Genomic DNA, 15381 nt, shown 5'->3' on the forward strand with positions numbered 1-15381 from the left:
AGTAGTAAGGGGAGGTCCAGCGGGTGTGTCCTTTTTAGTCTTCTGGGCTGCTCGCTGTTGTCCAGCAGGGAGCTGGCCAACCGGTTCGGGTGATTATGAAGCCTCTGCATGTAACGTGCGCTGCTTCTTTGGATCTTGTCCTTGACCCAAGGGAATTTGAGAACCTCGTGGATGGTGCGATTGTCATGATAGACGTCGGCCCCAGTGGCGATTCGAAGGGCTCTATTTTTGAAAGCTTGTATAGTTTGGACATTCGTCTTGCTCGCAGTGCCCCATAGCTGTAAGCCGTACGTCAAGATTGGGCGTATTATGGCCTTGTAAATGAGAAGTTTTGTGGAAGTTCTCAGCTTCGATCTCCTACCCATGAGCCAGTAGAAGGATCTGTTTCCTCTTCTTAATCAGATGGGGCCTCCAGGTGAGCCTCCTGTCTAGGGTGAATCCCAGGTACTTGGGATTGTCTTCCTGTGGGATTGGAGAGCCGTTGAGGATTTGGTGGCAGTGGAATTCTCATTATTGACGGCAATGTTCCATCGCTTTTGCCAGTCGCTGAGCATGTCAAGCTGCAATTGGCGTTGGTAAGGAAGGCGGTGTCGTCTGCATAGGTTGCTGCGAGCAGGTCAGGCCTCTGAAGAACAGGGAGGTCGGCCGTGTATGCATTGTACATCAACGGGCCAAGAACGCTGCCTTGGGGTACACCAGCGTGAGCTTCTCTTATACCGGAGATGGCCTCACCACATCTAACCGCAATTTTACGGTCTTCCAAGAACGACTTTAGGAACTGGAAGTATGGTCGGGGTAGGCCGACTTTATTTTATAAAGAAGACCGGGATGCCAGACTCGGTCGAACGCCTGCTTCACGTCCAGCAAGACGGCCATGCAGTACTTCTTGGTTTCAAATGCGTCCAGGTTGCACTGCACCACCCGATGGCACTGCTCTGGGGTACCGTGTCGCCACCTGAAGCCAAACTGGTGGTCAGGGATCAGTCCAGCCTCGTCAAATACTGACAGTGCTCTGCTTAAAAACACTCGTTCCAGTATTTTGGAGAGCATTGGTAACATACTTATTGGTCGGTAGGACGAAAGGTTTGCTTCGGGTTTCCCGGGCTTAGGTATCATAGCTACCTGGGCACGTTTCCATGTGGACGGAAAGTACCCTATTTCAAAGCATCTATTATAGATCCTCGTAATTAGCTGAATGCTTGGAGGTGGTAACATTTTTAATGCAATTGCATTGATACCATCATCGCCCGGGGCCTTGTTGTTGCTCATGATGGTTAAGAGCTCAGCTGTTTCCTCCTCAGTCACTGGAAGGCTCGGCTAGCAGTCGGGCAGTTTCAGCAGCATCCTCCGGTGAGCAGCGATCGAAAGGCGTAAAGACACCTTCGAGGTGTTCGGCGAAAGCGTTGGCCCTGTCCATCTCCGATCTGCCGTCGGTTCTTTGTACAGGTGGGATCCTTTTCAGCGGCTGTCTGATAGATTTGGTGACTCGCCATAAGTTATGTTGAGGGTCGCCTGGCTCAAGTTGTTCCCGACGAACCCGTCAAAGGCCTGCTTTCTTAGTCTTGCCAGCGTTTCTGTCAGACATTTGGTCGCTCTATTGAAGGCGGATTTGTCCAAAGGATTCCTCGAAAGCATCCACACTCTTCGGAGTCGTCGCTTTTCAAGTTTGAGTTCTTCGACTTTTGGGCTCCAAAAGTGGATGTCCCTGTCAGTGGCTCTTGGGCGGTTGGAGGGCCTTGGTGCTGCTTCAGAAGCTGCCGCCTGAATATGGGCTGTTAACTCTTCTACAACGGTGTCGATGTCAAACGGGGAGTCAAGTGTCGGGCTGGGGTCGGTAACGTTGTTCAGGTATGATTGGTACTTGTCAACGTCTGTTGTCTTGTAGATCAGCATTTTGCGGGCTGACCTGAGCAAGGCTGGGATGAAAAGTGACACGGAGAAGGCGCGTCCGAGAAGAGGTCTTCTACTTCTCTCGCCTGAATTCCGGCAGAATCCAGTCCTCCGGAGATGGCGAAGTCTAGGACATCTGGGATTTTGTGAGGATCCGTAGGCCAGTATGTGGGTGCACCGTTTGCGTGACAGCTCAAGTTTCGGGACTGAATCTGCCTGTATAGAGCCGAGCCCTTTGGGTTCCTAATCCTGGAGCCCCACCAGGGGTGTTTAGCATTAAAGTCCCCTCCGATTATGAACTTGGGGCCGAAGCAATCCAGTAGCAAGCCGAATTCCTGTTCGTGGATGTTGTGCCTGGGGGGGCAATATGCTGCAGCGATTGTTATGTCACCGTTGGTAGTGGAGATTTTAATTTGGGCACATTGCACCCAGTCTTCGCACATGGCTGGAAGTGCCTCATACTTGATGCAGCTGCGAATAAGGATGGCCGCGCCCCCGCGGCCTCTTCCGTTCGGGTGGTTAGCGGCAATGAGGTCGTATCCTCTAATAGTCAAGTATGATTTGTTGTGAAATGCGTTTCTGATATGAGGAGAACGTCTGCTTGGTGGGTCCTGCAATACAGCTCGACCTCTGGCCTTCTTTTTACCAGGCCGTATGCGTATGCATAAGGATTTGCAAACGGTGGCCATCATTTGGGCTATTTGGCTCAAGACCTTCTCCATCATGCGCTCAAACATAGATTCCATCCTAGCCATTAGGGCGTCCATTGGATTACTTGGAAGACTGGGATCGGGATTGGGGTTGGATTCAAACTGTGGTGCTCCGTTTTTGACTGCGCTAGCATAGCTGATGTTAGGGTTAATTTTGCTGAATGGAGGTTGCTGGCTTCTTGGGGCAGTCTGCTTGGGGGCGAGCATGCTCTTTGCCTTTCTGGTTCACTGGCGATTTTGGTGCATTCGGATGATGGGTGCCTATCTCCACACTTTACGCATCTGTACTCCAGACGGCAGTACCGTTTCGTGTGACCGAAGCCCTGGCAGCGATGGCATTGGGGCACATCGTCGAATTTTTTTGGTGGCTCAACCGTAACCACCGCTTGACTTGAAAGGCCTCCTTGTTGTTTTTGGCTGGCTCGAGGTTAATAAAGAAAATTTTTAGTGGCTTCTTTGTACCTTTTTGCGTAGGATTGTGTATATCGCAGACTTTGTGTCCATGGCTGCTGAAACCCTCCGGGTCGGGGGAGAAGTGGAGGCCTTTAACGACGATCCGATAAGCGAGCTCGTCTCGGGGCTGGAATGTGTGGTATCGATGGTTATTTTCGCTCAGGAACTTTTTCAGAGTTGAGTGAGTATCCTTGTCTGGAGTCATGACGCGAATTGTGTTGTTAGTGCTTGCCTTGTAGGTCACTGAAACATCCCCGCCTAAGAGGCGGGAAATGTCTTTGGAGAGGCCCTTGATGCTGAATACGTTCGGGATAAAAATTGGGGGCGGTTTGATGATTTTCGCCGTTTTTACCGCAGATTGCTTTGTCTTCTTGTCATCTTTTTTCTTCATACCGTCAACCTCCATGTCGCTGACACAATCTTCATCGTCTAAATCAGATAGAGTTTTTTTCAATATTAGCTTTAAATGCAGCTCTGGCTGCTTCGCTCGTTGTTGGTTCGTCTTCCATAATGGGTTTTTTACCAGACTTCCGCTTCATTTCTCCATGCTCGGAGTCGCTGGAATCGTCATCTTGAAAATTAGAAAAGGCCTTCTTTTTCGAAGGCGGCTTGATTTTGATGGAACTGGAGGGTCTTGCCAGCCGATTGTGTTGGTTTTGCCCGAGAATGGCCGCAAGATTATGAAAATAAGAGTGGTTTTATATTTGTTTTGTGTTTGGTAAAAATTTAAAATTTTTCTTTTTTATTTTATTTTTTTTTTTTTAACAAACAATAAAACGATGCTTTAGGTTCAAAGCTTACCGGATTCGAAAAATGATCGATCTAGCAATATAAATATCCAAAGCAAATAAAACAAGACCCTTTAACTTTTACATACACACATACATGTAAAAAAAGACTTTTTGAATAGTCTCACAAAGTCAAACGGTCCTGGAACGAACAGCGAACAACAGGAACGAACAGACTGCTCTCAGTACAAAGAAACAACGCTTACTTCACTTTCAAAGCAACCGAAAGTAATGCAAGCTCATCCCAAACACGGTCAATTACCCCAAACTTGACCGAATTCTTAAACGTAAAGAGCGAGAGAGCGCGTTCTTGCTCCCCCTCGCTACCATCGATTTCTCTGCAGCCAAAGACCGCAGTAACTAGCACCGCAACTTCTTTGACAACGTCAACCGTAACACCAACAATAACCGCAACTGTAACGACAGCGCGTTTAACGACGTCATCAGCTAGCAGCGCAAACATTAATACTTCTGCCCCTGCGCTCCAAAAAAGAGAACAAAAACAAAGAAAATATTAAGCAGGCTGTGCAGACTGGTATGGATCGCTACATCAAAATCAAAAGGAAACTCTCAACGCAAACTAGCCCGTGGCAATGCTTACATAGCTGCAATAGAATCGCCCACAAACTCAAACCGTTTTAAAATCTTGGCATACTATGAGGATGACGCCGAATCTACAGAAGTCGAAAAAAGAAAGTCTAAGCCCCCGCCAATTTACATACAAAAAAAAGTTCCAACGTTCTTTTCAAAAAAATTATAGAGCTTATTGGCAAGGGCAACTTCCACATAATACCACTCGTAAAAGGGAACATCCAGGAAACAAAAGTTCAAACGAAGTCTGAAGATAATTACAGAGTATTATCGAAATACCTCACCGACACCTTAAGGTTGAGCTCGAACCACAAATTAAGCTCCTAAAGAAATATGAAGTGCACCCTATATACAATCTTCAGTTCCTGCTGCACCGCAGAATTACAGAATTTGCAGAATTACAGTTGAGGAGCCGCTTAAACGCAATGGCCCAGTACAATGTGCGAACTGCCAAGAATATGGCCATACAAGGTCTTACTGTAAACTGCGCCCGGTCTGTGTAGTTTGTGGTGAGCTTCATGATTCCGCACACTGCCCAGCGAGCAAAGATGACCACAACTCGAAAAAGTGCGGCAACTGCGGTGGAAATCGCACTGCTAACTATAGAGGTTGCCCAGTTTATAAGGAGCTGAAAAGTCGCATTCACCAGAGGGGATTTACTGCCCGCATTCAAAATAATCAGTTTATAGCCTCCAGGTCAAACCCTGAAGTCTTCTTCTCGACTCCTCACTAGGACCCATAAACTCTGCCAAAAATGTCACATACGCAAGCGCTCAAAAATCAGGACTGGCTACCCAAAAAGCTGACACTGAGACTGACAGCCTCAAAAAGCTCACTGCCGCAATCAGCACACCAAGAACCGAACACGGCTCAGCAGCATCAACCGCCACAGCAGCCAAAAAGTAACTTTGAAGCTATGATATGCAGTCTACAACAAAGCCTTACGGAGTTTATGTCGTTTATACGTACAACTATGCAAGATCTAATCGACGTAATGCTGCTTTCAGAAACATATCTTACAAGCAGATACAATTTCCAACTATGCGGATATTCATTCTATGGAACAAATCATCCAGATGGTAAAGCACACGGCAGGACTGGAATTTTAATCAGAAGCCATATTAAGCACCATTATCATACGAAATTTGCTAAAAACTACCTAGAGGCCACATCAATAAATATACACCTAAATACTGGCAAGCAATTAACTCTAGCCGCCGTATACTGCCCCCCACGCTCACCATAGCCAAAGATGAGTTTATGCAGTTTTTCAACTCACTCGGAGACCACTTCATAGCAGAAGGAGACTACAATGCCAAGCACACACACTGGGGATCTCGTCTCGTGACCCCAAAAGGAAAGCAGCTCTATAATGCAATTATCAAAACTAAGAACAAGCTAGGCTATGTTTCTTCTGGCACACCAACATACTGGCCGGCAGACCCAAAGAAATTTCCCGATTTAATAGACTTACCACTTGCCATTACCAAAAACATTCATAAAAATCCTGATCACTCGCCTCTCCTTTTAACTCTACTCTGACACCCAGGAACATGGGATCACTCATCAAAACTGACCTCAAAAAACATAAAACCAATTGGGTTAAGTACAGGAAGTATATCAGCTCACACATTGAGCTGAGTCCTCACCTCAGCGACGAAGCCAACGTAGACAGTTTTGTTAATTCACTGGAGTCTGTACTCGTCTCAGCAGCTCTAGTTTTAACACCTCAAACTATAAACACACAATGCATTCAAAAGAAGACAAATCTACAAATCGAACAGCTCGTCCTCGAAAAGCGACGCTTACGTCGAGAATGGCAATGTCACAGATCGCCATCTGCTAAGCAACGGTTAAAACATGCCTCACGTCAACTTGATCAAGGTCTACAGCAAGAAGAAACGTATGTCCACCTCCGCTACATAGAGCAATTGTCAACTAACAGTACAAAACTCTAACACTCACTAGCTCACCCAACTCTGAGCTCACCGAAAGAAACCGTGATGCCAATTAGAAATTCCACAGGCGGGTGGGCGCGCAGCGACGCAGACAGAGCCAGCACGTTTGCCAAACACCTTAAAAATGTCTTCCAACCAAATCCTGCCATCAATGCGTTTACTTTGCCGACTCTATCATATGAGCCCCAGCCTCAACATGAGCCAATTGAGTTTCGCCCAAACGAAATTGTTAAAATCATCAGAAGACAACTGAATGCAAAAAAATCACCGGGCTGCGACTTCATAACTTCCAAAACGATCATTGAGCCCCCATACTGCGCCGTTTGCACTCTCACCCAGCTATTTCATGCCATCGAAAAACTTGGCCACTTTCCAGTGAGATGGAAAAAGTCAATTATAATAATGATAACAAAGCCGGGGAAAGACCACACTATCCCCACATCGTATAGACCTATAAGCCTACTCTCTTGCCTATCTCTTGTCTATCAAACTCTTTGAAAAATGCCTAATGACTCGGATAAACACATACCTGAGAATCCAGGAAGAAATCCCGTCACACCAATTTGGGTGGAACAAAAAAGCATGGAACAATCGGATAACATCCAAAATTCGGAACGCGTTCGAAAGACGAGAGTACTGTACTGCCATATTTTTAAATGTCTCTCAAGCATTTAATAGAGACTGGCTAGAAGGTCTAATGTACAAGATCATGATATGACACAGCTATTCTTAGCCGCTCAAAATGCCCGATTCAATCAACTGCTCTGCAGCTAGCTCTTCATATGGTCGATGTTGAAAAATGGCTGTCAGATTGGCGAATAAAAGTGAACGAACTAAAATGCAAGCACGTTACGTTCACTCTGAACAGGCAAAACTGCCCGCCGATTACATTAAACAACAGTCTACTCCCACAAGCAAACGAAGTAACATACCTACAAGGTGTTTGTCAAAAGTTTCCGAACTTTTCAAAAAGGGCATTTTCTGGTGCCGCCATTTTTGTGTGAGTATATGCGTTTGAAAGATACATTATTCACCGATTTTCCCTCCAAATTTTAAGACGTTTGGAACAGTGGAATTGGAATTATGGCGTTTTAAGTGACAGTACCTTGTGTTAGTTGGTCGACGAAAAATCATGGAGCAAAGAGCGGTTATTAAGTTTTGTTTTAAACTCGCTAAAACTTTCACCGAGACTCATAAATTGATGAAACAAGTTTATGGTGATGATTGTCTATCTCGTACCTCAACTTACGAGTGGTTTAATCGTTTTAAAAATGGTCGTAAAAGCCTGGAAGACGACGAACGTTCGGGCCGTCCGAAAAGTGCTGTTATTGATGAAAACATTCAAATTGTTCGTGATTTTGTCAAAAAAGAACCAAAATCTTCGTTGAGATACATGGAAATGGAGTTGGAGATATCCTATAAGTCTATTCATCGCATTTTGATTGAGCATTTGGGTATGCGGAAGGTTTGTGCACGGTTTGTTCCACACACACTCAAAGAGTACGAAAAGGCGCTTCGCATTCAGCATTCGAATCACATTCAAATCACATTCTTACCGGCAACCACTCACCATATTCACCTGATTTAGCTCCGTGTGACTTTTTCCTATTCGAAAAATTAAAAATGGCAATGAAAGGAAGATATTTTGATGTCATAAAGTCCATTGAAAAGGCGACGACCGACATACTTAAGGCCATCCCGGTTGACGAGCTAAAACACTCATTCGAATCACTTTTAAATCGTGCAAATCGTTGTATTGAGTCGAAGGGAGACTATTTTGAATAAATGCAAAGTTTCATTCCAAACTATTTTGTAGTTTTTTTTCTTTTTGAAAAGTTTGGAAACTTTTGACACACACCTTGTAGGAGTACATCTCGACAGAAGACTCACATCGCGCCGGCACATTGAGCCAAAAGAACACACCTAGCTAAAAGCCAGCAGCCTTCATTGGCTTATCAACGCTCGGTCACCTCTTAGCCTTGAATATAAAGTCCTGCTGTACAACTCGGTCCTAAAACCTAAGTGGATGTACGGCTCCCTAAAACCTAAATGGATGTACGGCTTATGGGGGAACCCTAGCAGTAGCAACATTGACATAGTTCAAAGAGTTCAGTCGAAGATCTTGAGAACAATCACCGGGGCACCGTGGTACGTTCGCAACGAAAACATACACCGCGACTTAAACATTCTACCAGTCAAAGAAGAGATCGCTGAACAGAAGGTGAAGTACTTAACCAAGCTTTCGGTGCACCCTAACCACCTGGCGAGAGGCCTTAAGCAACCAAGGTTGAGCAACCAATCACGACTTCGTCGCAATGACTTACCCACCCAGCGACCGACCTGAGGGACGCGCAACCAGAATGCAGTCTTAGTATACTGTTAGTTAAATTGTAATTTTAAGATTCGCCAACTTATTGTTAGTTTCAAAATTAAGAGTAGATTCAATAAATAGACTTGGCTCCATCAGATTACCATTTGTTCGCCAGTTTGGGACACGGATTAGCCAACTAGCGCTTCGATTCCAATGGAGACCTTAAGAATTTGCTAGAAGACTGGTTTGGGTCCAAGGAAAAGGAATTCTTCTGGCGAGGAATTCATAAATAGCCCGAAAGATGGGAAAAATGTGTGAAGGGGCATACTTTCAAAATTGAAATTTTCACCATTTATTTTTAATAATACTCCAAAGTAGTGAAAAAAAACGCAGTTTCATATGCATTGACCTGGTATATACAAAACTTCGTAAATTATTATATATAATATAATTTCTTTATTTCTTTATAATTTTGTTAGGGTAGCAAGGGCCTGTTGGGGCCTGTCGCAATAAATTTTTGCGTCGTTGTAGGAAATGGGTATTCTATATGCTGTATGGTTAGTGTACACTGTACATACTTAATGCTACAAATGTAAAGCCAAAACTTTTTATACTTTTTACTTTTTTTTATTATTTTTTATTATAAAGTGAAAATCAAGATTAATAACATAATTTCGATTGATTAATTACTTATTTATTTATTTATTGTACTCTGCACTCAAAAGTTGCAAACTTTAGGTACAGACGGGGATCGGCCATAGTATTAAGATGTTAAAATCGTCCGCATAAGCTGTGTGTTGAAGTTCCTTGTGCTTGTCGATTATATCTGAGAGACTGTTGAACGCAATGAGAAAAAGTACTACCGAGAGGGGAGATCCCTACGGAATGCCATTGTGGAGTGGGTGTGTCCTTGAGGTGTTATCATTGGCACGAACTCTTATTTTCCTTTTTGACATGAAGTTCATCACATATTTGATAATTAATTGGCCGCAGCCCCATACTGATAGTTGATTTGTGATGGTATGCAATCCTATTTTTTCAAATGCTTTTGCGAAGTCAAGAGATATAATGGATATGTGTCTTTTTTCAGAGAGGGCTCTGCTAATTAGACCGTCTGTGTAAAGCAGACAATCCATTGCAGATTTCCCTTTTTTAAATCCGAGTTGACGGCTGTTCAGTAGCTTGTTGGTTGTAGCAAACCACCATAGCCGTTTTGAGATTATTTTGTCAAGGGTTTCAGATAAACATGGGTTGAGGGAGATAGGTCTATATGATTCCGTCATGGTTTTGTCTGCACCTTGTTTTTGGATAGGTATAATTGTGCTGATTTTGTACGATTGAGGAATATAAGATTTTAAAATGTTGTTGAAAAAGCGGATATTTTTCATTTTTAGTGATACAGCGACGTGTCGTATCATGTCATAGTTAATCTTATCTTGACTGGGGTGTGACCCTTTAAGCTATTTAGTGCCGATGAGAATTCTAGGAAGCTTATATCCTGTTCTATGAACGCTGCAGTTTTGTGTGGGGGAGATAAAAAGTTTAGCGTATTTAGATTATTTTTTTCTTCAATGAAAAGGTTGGAGAATTGGGAGTTTTCTGAACGGAGTGACCAATATCTTGCGAAGGCTTCAGAAATATCTTCGGAGCTGGTGAGCAAATCGCTACGGCTGTTGTCCTTGATAGCGTGTATTTGTGTAGCTTTGTGAAGACCACAGAGCTTTTTTATATTACTCCAAATTGCTTCCGGTTTTGACTGAGGAGAGATTGTTGAAGTCAATTTAAATAGGCTATTGGCTTTACTCAATTTTAATTCCCTTCTGAATTTTGCGTTCATTTTTTTATAATGGATGAGGTTGTCGTTGGACATATCTCTATTGAATGTTCTCCAGGCTTTAAATTTTTCCTTTTTCAGACCTACCAGTTTTTTGTTCCACCAAGGAACATTGTGGTGGGTCTTAGGTGGTCTCGTGTGTGGAATGCTCCTGTATGCACTTTGCACAAAATAATTTTCTTGATATTGCCTGCTTCCTGATTAATGTTTAGTAATATTGGTATTTTATTGTTCAGGTCTTCAGTTAGCATCTCAAATTTTTCCCAATCAGATCTGCTAGTAACGAATCGTTGTACAAAGTTTTGACTTGCTCTCTGATTTTCCGGGAAAATTTCGATGGTGATTGGAGGAGGGAGTCTTTCTTGGAGGGAGTCACTGATTTTGAAGTCGCAATATACTTTAAGTTCAGGTGAACAGAATGCCAAGTCAATATGTGTAAAGGTCCTATGTGTTGAGAAATACGTGGGTTGTACGTTGTTAAGGATAATGAAGTTGTTATCCAGAATGAATTTTCCTAATATTCTTCCCCTCAGATTAATTTTTGAGGATCCCCAGCTGGTATTCCAGCTGTTGAAGTCTCCTGTAATTAGATTTGGGGAGTTTCCTGGTGGTAAAATTGAATGGAGATCTATTTGGTTGAATTTCTTGTTAGGAGGTATATAGGATGCTATTATATTAAATTTTTTTACAGACTGAATTTCCAATGCAATGGAATCAACTGTGCTCTGAAGAGGGATGGATTTGTGCTGTATACAAGGTGTGTGTCAAAAGTTTCCGAACTTTTCAAAAAGAAAAAAAACTACAAAATAGTTTGGAATGAAACTTTGCATTTATTCAAAATAGTCTCCCTCCGACTCAATACAACGATTTGCACGATTTAAAAGTGATTCGAATGAGTGTTTTAGCTCGTCAACCAGGATGGCCTTTAGTATGTCGGTCGTCGCCTTTTCAATGGACTTTATGTCATCAAAATATCTTCCTTTCATTGCCATTTTTAATTTTTCGAATAGGAAAAAGTCACACGGAGCTAAATCAGGTGAATATGGTGAGTGGTTGACGGTAAGAATGTGATTTTTTGTTAAAAAAATCGGTCACAAGTCATTGTCAAATCGGTCACCTTTTCGTGCTCTTTGAGTGTGTGTAAAACAAACCGTGCACAAACCTTCCGTATACCCAAATGCTCAATCAAAATGCGATGAATAGACTTATAGGATATCTCCAACTCCATTTCCATGTATCTCAACGAAGATTTTGGTTCTTTTTTGACAAAATCACGAACAATTTGAATGTTTTCATCAATAACAGCACTTTTCGGACGGCCCGAACGTTCGTCGTCTTCCAGGCTTTCACGACCATTTTTAAAACGATTAAACCACTCGTAAGTTGAGGTACGGGATAGACAATCATCACCATAAACTTGTTTCATCAATTTATGAGTCTCGGTGAAAGTTTTAGCGAGTTTAAAACAAAACTTAATAACCGCTCTTTGCTCAATGATTTTTCGTCGACCAACTAACACAAGGTACTGTCACTTAAAACGCAATAATTCCAATTCCACTGTTCCAAATGTCTTGAAATTTGGAGGGAAAATCGGTGAATAATGTATCTTTCAAACGCATATACTCACACAAAGATGGCGGCACCAGAAAATGCCCTGCCAGAGAAGTTCGGAAACTTTTGACACACACCTTGTAGATTTGTGAATTAAAATTGCCGCGCCGCCATCCGGGATGTGCGAGGCTGTGTAGTGAATATTTTAGTTAACTGGAATAGGGATTGGTTGGGTGTACGTTATGTGGGTTTCTTGAAGTGAAATGATTTTGGGAGTAAAGCGTTTAATCAGGACTTGTAGTTCGTTGTAATGGTTCAGGTATCCATTCATGTTCCATTGTAGAAGTTTTAAGGTCATTATGATTGTTACTGTGTTGTTTTAGTTTCAATTGAGGCAAGGGATTTAAGTTTAGATTTAAGTTTTGCGCTCTGATCATTTTTAAAAAGCCTTTTGGTTCTATTTGGTTCTGGTTTTGTTGTGTTAAGCGGAAGGATTTTTGCCGGTTTTTTAGCAGTGTGGGAAGTGAAGGGAGTTTCCGAGCTGGATGACATAGTTTCGTCTGGTTCTGGGTCGAGGTTCCTGGATGTTGGTGTTTCAAATTCATTTGGGGCATAGCTTATTGTTTTCCTTGTTGACGTTTGGTTTGAGTTGGCTAGATTGGATTTGGCTGCTGAGGAGTAGAGAGATCCATCGTGGTGTCTTCTGTTGTATATGGACCAGGCTGTTCTATTGTCAACTTTTTGTAGGGTCTTAATGGCTTGGACTTCCTTGCTCGACAGGAAGACAGGGCAGTCCTTGTTGCGGGCATGGTGGTCAGATGTTGGGAGTTTTTTAAGGGAGCAATTTATGCAATTCGGCTTGTTTTGGCAAATTTCTGAGTTCTCATAGTCAACCAAATATATACCGTCTGGAGGGTGTTTTCTCCAGATATCTGGAGGGTGCAGCATTGTGGGGTCAACAAACTTTAAGGCCACTTAAATTCTGCCAAATTTGTCCGTCGCTCCAGTTGGAGTAGAGATAAGAAGATTTCGTTATTTCGTTTGCTTTGTGCTTGTGTTGTTGTTTTGAAGCTGCGCTACGTAGACGTCTCGCGGAAGAACACGACCGATCGGTTAGACTGTCGAAGGTGAACTGGTTAATTATTTAATGCATTGTATTACCCTAGCCATGCTCAACTTTTTTATTCTGAATTCATAGTACCTACAAGTGCCTCAGTAGGCAATCTCTCGTAATCATCTGTCTACAAGTGGGCAAACTACAATATCAATCCCTTCTTCTTTTATTATTAGCATCAACCATTAGTCTAGCCTTTTTACCAATTAACAATTCGAATGGACTATTCTTCATGACTCTATTGGCTGTGCAATTAATGGCAAACTGCACCTCTTTTAAAGCATCCTGCCAAGATCGTTTCCTTAATTCAACTGCCATCAACATTGATTTCATGGTACTCATAATGTACTCCACTTGGCCATTCGCGCGGCTTGCACCAGTTGCTATCTGATTTAAGTAAATTTTTTGTGTTGCGAAAAATTGTTTAAAATCACCACTCACAAAACTACGGCCTAGGCGGGTATAAGACGTCTAGGTACTTCCACATTAATGCCTTTATGCTATTGGTGTCTATGCTAAGCTTGTCGCGTAAGTAAACATTTTTATTTATTTAACAAATAACGGCTAACTTTAGTTAGATTAAGGTAATTATATTAATAGAAATTCAAAAATTTTATATTTAACTGGCCGACCCAGCAAACGTTGTTTCTCCACCAGATGACTTTATAACTTCTGTACAAAATTTACTATGTTCTGGAGCGCTGTGAATCATGAGGGAATATAAAAACAACAAAAGGCAAACATTATTTCAGCTCTCCAGCTGGTGCTTTATCAGGATTAATTTTTTTTTGTAATAGCAGGATAACGTTTATTTAAAACTGTCCTTTAGGGACAACCATTAAATGTTATCACATAAACTTCACTTATAGATAATTTTAAATATTAATATGGTAGAAATTAATTAGAGTAGTAAAGGGAGGTCCAGCGGGTGTGTCCTTTTTAGTCTTCTGGGCTGCTCGCTGTTGTCCAGCAGGGAGCTGGCCAACAGGTTCGGGTGATTATGAAGCCTCTGCATGTAACGTGCGCTGCTTCTTTGGATCTCGTCCTTGACCCAAGGGAATTTGAGAACCTCGTGGATGGTGCGATTGTCATGATAGACATGGGCCCCAGTGGCGATTCGAAGGGCTCTATTTTCGAAAGCTTGTATAGTTTGGACATTCGTCTTGCTCGCAGTGCCCCATAGCTGTATGCCGTTCGTCCAGAATGGGCGTATTATGGACTTGTAAATGAGAAGTTTTGTGGAAGTTCTCAGCTTCGATCTCCTACCCATGAGCCAATAGAAGGATCGAAGTCTTTGATCAGCCTGATTCCTCTTCTTAATCAGATGGGGCCTCCAGGTGAGCCTCCTGTCTAGGGTGAATCCCAGGTACTTGGGATTGTCTTCCTGTGGGATTGGAGAGCCGTTGAGGTCAACTGGAGGGCAGTTGCTCTGGGGTACCGTGTCGCCGCCTGAAGCCAAACTGGTGGTCAGGGATCAGTCCAGCCTCGTCAAATACTGACAGTAATCTGCTTAAAAACACTCGTTCCAGTATTTTGGAGAACATTGGTAACAAGCTTATTGGTCGGTAGGACGAAAGGTTTGCTTCGGGTTTCCCGGGCTTAGGTATCATAGTTACCTGGGCACATTTCCATGTGGACGGAAAGTACCCTATTTCAAAGCATCTATTATAGATCCTCGTAATTAGCTGAATGCTTGGAGGTGGTAACATTTTTAATGCAATTGCATTGATACCATCATCGCCCGGGGCCTTGTTGGTGCTCATGATGGTTATGAGCTCAGCTGTTTCCTCCTCAGTCACTGGTGGTATTGGATCGGCGTCCCTGGAAGGCTCGGCTAGCAGACGGGCAGTTTCAGCAGCATCCTCCGGTGAGCAGCGATCGAAAGGCGTAAAGACACCTTCGAGGTGTTCGGCGAAAGCGTTGGCCCTGTCCATCTCCGATCTGCCGTCGGTTCTTTGTACAGGTGGGATCCTTTACAGGTGGGAGCGGCTGTCTGATAGATTTGGTGACTCGCCAAAAGTTATGTTGAGGGTCGCCTGGCTCAAGTTGTTCCCGACGAACCCGTCAAAGGCCTGCTTTCTTAGTCTTGCCAGCGTTTCTGTCAGACATTTGGTCGCTCTATTGAAGGCGGATTTGTCCAAAGGATTCCACGAAAGCATCCACACTCTTCGGAGTCGTCGC

The sequence above is a fragment of the Drosophila bipectinata genome, chromosome 3L, assembly GCF_030179905.1.
Source record: "Drosophila bipectinata strain 14024-0381.07 chromosome 3L, DbipHiC1v2, whole genome shotgun sequence".
Taxonomy (NCBI): domain Eukaryota; kingdom Metazoa; phylum Arthropoda; class Insecta; order Diptera; family Drosophilidae; genus Drosophila; species Drosophila bipectinata.